The 6,007-nt window shown below is 50.5% G+C and overlaps 1 pseudogene across 1 annotated transcript; it reads right to left on the bottom strand.

Annotated features, from left to right (window-relative positions):
• Window positions 1-2,120: 2,120 nt before the first annotated feature.
• Window positions 2,121-5,174, bottom strand: LOC148699901 (SCARECROW-LIKE protein 7 pseudogene; annotated as a pseudogene). Its single transcript, XR_015973639.2, has one exon. The product of XR_015973639.2 is annotated as an SCARECROW-LIKE protein 7 pseudogene (transcript).
• Between the last annotated feature and the right edge of the window lie 833 nt (window positions 5,175-6,007).

The following is a 6,007-nucleotide window of genomic DNA, read 5'->3' as shown; positions in this document are numbered from 1 at the left end:
CGTAAGGAAGGCTTCTACCTGCCCCAAAGCAGACAATACCTTCTGTAAGTACGCATCCTTTTTTTCTGCTCCAATAGGACCCATAGAGCTGACCTCCAAATTTACAACCTCTCGAGGCAGCACAGGAGAGGCAAGGGTCAAGAAACTAACCTCGGATAGTAACGGCTCTCGAAAGTTGATCTCAAAAGGATTACAACCTCTACGTGGCAGGGAGGACAATAATGTCACCTCGAGGATATGAATAAGCAACCTTTTGAATTTCAAAAATCCACCTAAGCCATATGCCAAAAATTCAAATTCCCGCTCCAAGTCCCTGTGAGCAAGGTAAGTGAGTTATAAGTTGAAGGAATAGGTGAGGATAAAATATATCTTAACCTAGTTATTATTTACCGACCTATCTACTTTCATAGTGCGAGCTAAAAGGAATAGCTCGACAAGAAAGTGTGTGTGTGTGTGTGTGTGTGTGTGTGTGTGTGTGTGTGTGTGATATGGCCCAAATCTGACATACCAATCATGAAACGGCATGCAGCACTGAGCGAGAAAGAAAGCTTATCTTAGTCGAATCAGTCTTTCTGGGCAGAACCTGATCACCTTAAGGTTGTTTTTTTCTTGACTTAGGATTCTAAAGCCCAATACTAGTAGAACAAGAAACTCCATGTCTATGTCTATAAAAAGGGGCTTAGCATATCAAGCACAGAAGATTCTTCTCTTTAGTTCATTATCCATCTCTTATTCTCCTATATTCTCCAAAACTTCTTTCGTGAACGTGAGTCCAGTGATCTCTATTCTATTTTGTTTGTGCGTGCAGATTCGTTCTCTTCAAACTTTCCGATCGAAGTTCAGCAGCAACAACGTCGGGCAATTATTAACTATAATTAGCCTAATACTTTAGAAAAGAAACCAGGAACTAACTAGCGTGAATTTTAGAAACAAAATGTTAACCAACTAAAAATTAGAGCATCTCATCCACTGACACAAGTAACATCTATTAATTAGCGGAATGGCTTAGCAAAGAGGTATATTTTCAAGTCGTATTACATCTTTCTGAATTTCTAAGTTATGTAGTTCTAAGAATCAATGGAACTTCTCTTTGTTTAATTAGCTATGAAACAATGTAACTTGATGTATGGCCCAAAATCAGGTAACGCGATAGGGATGTGTGCCTCAACACAACTCTGAAGGAAGGAATGAAGTTGGATCCAGCAGTCAACCCAAGCTCGCATATGAAAACATAAAATAAAACAAAAAAACAACAGCAGTAGTTACTCAACTTCTAGGTCCAAAGCATCGTGAAGTAGATCTTCTTTCCTATCTATCATGTCCAATAAAATTGGAGCTGCCTGCGGACGTCTTGCCAACATCTGAAAGGAAATCAGCTCGCATAAATAGATAATATTTATTGCAGCATCGCCTGCGTCGCCAGATAAGCTTGTCGCATTTGTCCTTATAGGCTAGTTCGGCTTAAATGAAGACGCAAGGAAATACAACTCCCCACCCTCGAGCAAGATCATGTAGCCTTTATCTTTAAATCCCATCAATTTTCAATAGAACTTCATCAACAGCAACCTCCATTATATTCCTATCCTGCTTCTGAGTTCATTATACTTTGACCATTGGAAAGATGTTTGATTTTTTTTTGGGTACAAAAGGAAGTTTACCTAAAGTTACAGAAATTGGAGGGACCCCAAACCAACCACCTGATCTCGTTTCTTTTCACCAGCAACTGGCACTTTTTCCCAGCTTATAAGCACTTAGCTCTAATCAAAGATTAAGAAGTAAGATAACAAAAAGATACACTTTGTAATCTTCACCCAATAAAGATAATTAAAACTCTTAATCCACTTCCTTTACGTTTTACTACCTTCCAGATTTTAGATGAATGAAGTCAAAAATAGAAGTCCAGTTTCTTTCTTCTTTACATTCAGAACTGCTTTAACCTTTCATGCTAAAATTACCAAAACCCCAGACTAAATCAACAATCCCATAATGCCTCCACCATCAAGACACGTTTTTTTGCATAGTTTTGATGAAATTTGGTGCATTGGTATGATCACACCCTAAAATATTTTTTGGAATATTTAAAGGATGGTGAGGAGTGGAGTGGCTTTTCAGGCCATATGTTCAGATAGACCAATAGAGCTGCGTAATATATAAAATGACCGTTCTAGCACAAAAAAAAAAAAAAAACACACTTCTTGTTGCAGAAACGCATATGTACATATTATCAACACTCTAATTAAACAAAACAAAAAGAAAAGAAGAAGAAAATAAGTGAAGATTTTGGGAACAAAACAAAACAAAATTCTATCAGCGCCATGAGTAAACCGTGAGGAGGGGGCGGTCCTCCCAGGCGAGTGAGAGGAAACCGGGCGGGAAATCTAAGATCCTGTACTTGGAGCTGTAGTTATAATTCCAGAGGAGAAGGTTCGCCTGGCTCACCGCGTAGTTGCTGACCGCCACGGGACACAGTCCGCACCGCCCCATCAAAGCCGTCCATTCCTCCCTCCCCTCCATCCTCTCCGGTCGGTTCGCCGCCTTCCCCGGCCCCACCGCCGCGCGGATCCGATGCCCCAAGAGGAGCCGCTCCACCCGGAGCCGCTCCGCCGACCCACGGTCCATCTCCGGCTCAAGCGACTCGAACACGGCCGCGTAGCACGCCACCGCCGCACCGAAACGCGCCACGAACCCTGACCGGTTCAGGCTGGCCTCGTACTCGCACAGCGTCAGCACGGCCGGCCCGAGCGATTTGGCGAGCCGGAGCACCCGCTCGACCAACTCGGTCGAATCGCCCAGGAGGGTGTAGAGCTGGAGCACAAAGTTGACCGCCACCGACTCGCCCGGCTCGACCCGGAACGTCGAAGCGGTGAGCTCCGGGAGTGGGGTGAGGACCGGCTCGAAGTCAAAGTCCAGGTCGAGGAGGGCGGCGAAGTTGCGGAGGCGGTTGCCGGTGACGGCAAGGGAGGATGCAGGGGAGTCACCGAGCGCCGGTGCGGGTATGCCGGAGATCCGGATCTTGGCCGGTTTTCCGCCGGGGCGGGTGGCGAGGGCCTGGAGGAGCGCCGCCCACTGGACCCCCTGGATGATCCCGAAGTCGATGATGTGGATCTGGGACGCCGACTCGGTGGCCTCCAGGATCGCCTGATTCGCCGTGAGGTGGGCGAACTTCGAGTACGGGCACGCGTCGTTGAAGGCTTTGTAGCAGAAGGTGAAGTCCTCCGGCGTGGAACTGTAGGAGGTGGCAGATGGCGGCGGCGAGGAGGGATCTTTTCGATAAGGATCTCCTGAGGCGGCGGAAAGGCGGCTGTAGAGTGCCTCCGCGAAGTAGAAGGCGACCCGCTCCGTCGGATCGCCAAGGTCAGACGCGGACTCCCGGATCTTATCCAGGGACTTGGCGGCCAGATCCGGATCGGAATCGGCGATCCGGGCACAGTCGAGGAGGGCTTGGAGCAGCGGCGGAGACGTCGAAGGGGGATTTCCCGCTACGTCCGGATCTCGGACGATTTCGGCCCCGGTGCCGGCGTCATTCTTCTGTTGGGGCGGCGGTGGCGGATCGAAGGTGGAGGCAGGGGAGGCTTCGGTTCGGACCGGAACCCGCTGCTGCGGCGGCGCCGGATTTGGGGAATGAACAACTACCGTCTGGTGATGAGCCGGAGCCGGAGTGGAGATCTTGGCCGGGTCGGAAAAGACAACGCGGTTGAGATCCGACGTGGAGGCAGGGGAGGGTACGGTGATGGCGGCGGAGCAGGAGGCGAAGGCGTCGGCGAAGAGAGGCGGGAGTTCCGCCGCCGCAGCGGCCGCCCCGCCTCCCTGCCAGGCGTCGCTCATCAAATGGGAGCTCTCCGCCGGCGACTCCCTGATCAAGCTCTCCATCCACTCGTCCGAGTCGAAGTCCCCCGCCACCGACACCGCCGCGGCGGCGGCCGAGGCCGACGAGCCGAAGTCGGAGAGCCGGAACGGGCCATGGTCCAGGTGGACCGATGGATGGAACCCGAGCACCGTACCGGGTCCTGAATCGGAGGCGAAGGGGTCGTGGAAGTCGGCAGAGTCAGGGATGACGAAGGGGAAGTTGTCGGGTATGGGTTGGTGGTGGTTGGGTCCCCAAGGCTGAGGGTTAACGGAGAAGGGGCTAACGGAGGTGGCGATGCCCTGCTGCTGCTGCTGCTGCTGCTGCTGCCGTTGTTGCTGTTGTTGCTGCTTCTGCTGGATCACTTGCTGGGCGATTGCCATAAGATTGCCGCTATCAGCGCACATATAAGCCATTCTCCTCCTTAATCCCAACCTATTCCTCTTCTCCTCTCTTGTTACCTCCTCTATTACTTGCAAAAGATTTTTACCTTCTTCTTCCGAGCATTGAAAGAGGATATATCAGTGTGTGTGTGCTTTGTACTTGGACTGCGGAGAGATGGCAAGGTTGTGAGTTTATGGAACGAAAGAAGGGAAGCAGGGCCGTCGTTGTGGGAGTAGATAATTACATAGGGACATGGAGACGGAGAGAGAGAGAGAGAGAGGGTGGCGGGGGGGATTGGGGAAAAGGATGGCTTCTCGAGAAGCGGACAGGGAGAGAAAAAATTGAAAAACAAACGCATATATATTTTGGGAGACGGTGGCATTCTTTCTTGTTCCTTCTTCTCTTCTTTTTTTCTCTAATGTTTTATTAATTGTACTTATATTAAAATAATATAATACTATCCGTGTTATAAACACACACACACATGGAGATGGGACCCACGCAAGCCCACCGTCTATTGGAGGACGCAGTACTACAAGAACATGGATGGGGTCGTGGTGGTGCGCCATGCACGACGCCTTGAGCCACTCGGTCTGCTGCACGGTCCCCACGGGAAGCAACACCAACCGCGATCCCACTCGACACGTGGACTCGGGATAGTTTTAAAGATATTTGAGAGCCCGACAGCAGCGACTGCGCGCTTCTTACCGGACCCGAGGAGGGAACCAGCGTAGCAGGAGTCACGTGAGTCGCCATGGAGGCTGCCCGGTGGGTTCGTAGACGGCCGTTGAGAGGTGGATATGGAGGGAGGGAGGCGACCACTCTGATGCCCACGAGCACAAAATGACATTAAACCGATGGCCACTTTATTTTTAATCATTGTCCTCTTACGGATGTAGTACCATTATTCTGTCATCATAGTACTAAATTTTTAATTTCAAAAAAATTCGGTTACGCATGGACACAAAAGCTTTTTTAGCCAAACAACGTTTTTATTGTATTGCAATATTATATTATTAAATACTATATTATTAATGTCAACAAGCAAAATACCATGAGCAAAATAAAAATAAATATAAAAAATATTTATAAAATAAAACTGTTATGGGGGAATTGAGCCGCCATGCCCCACGTGATCGGCACGCGTATCCAGGAAAGCTACAGCTGCCCTATGATCCAGCACTCCGACCCCGAGTCGGACCTCCTCGGCTCCGCAGCCCGACCCCGGGTCGGCTGCCCTATGATCCAGCACTCCGACCCCGAGTCGGACCTCCTCGGCTTCGCAGCCCGACCCCGGGTCGGCTGCCCTATGATCCAGCATTCCGACCCCGAGTCGGAGATCTTTTGATAACGACAGGCTATTCTCCAGAGGCACGCCGCGGCCTCCTGCTCCACTACTCCCTGCAACGGCTGTACCCGATGCTGCCCACGATCTCCTGTATCAACCGTACAAAGCGGAGCTCCACTACGCCCTGCCATGACCGTACCCAGCGCTGCTCCACGACGCCCCGTAACGGCCATGTCAGTGGCCATTCTATCGTGCCCCACGACGACAAACCCCCCTGAGAGACCTCCCAGCCAGGTATATATGCGGCTGGGGGGAGAAGGGGGGGGGTAAGCAATACCTCCCAGAGCACTCTCTCCCATTTGTGATTATCATCTCTCCTCCTCCAATCTCCTCTGACTTGACCGTCGGAGGGCCATCACCACCCTGGTGGTGGTGCAAGGCTTGTTTGCAGGTTCCTTGGCGGAAGGTGGAGCGCAACCAGCACCAACCAA

The sequence above is a fragment of the Phoenix dactylifera genome, chromosome 15 (genome assembly GCF_051530095.1).
Source record: "Phoenix dactylifera cultivar Ajwa chromosome 15, Ajwa_hap1_PhDact_Kaust_v1.1, whole genome shotgun sequence".
NCBI classification, from domain to species: Eukaryota; Viridiplantae; Streptophyta; class Magnoliopsida; order Arecales; family Arecaceae; genus Phoenix; species Phoenix dactylifera.
Note: the sequence above shows the minus strand (reverse complement) of the source record. Positions and strands in the feature narration are given on the sequence as shown.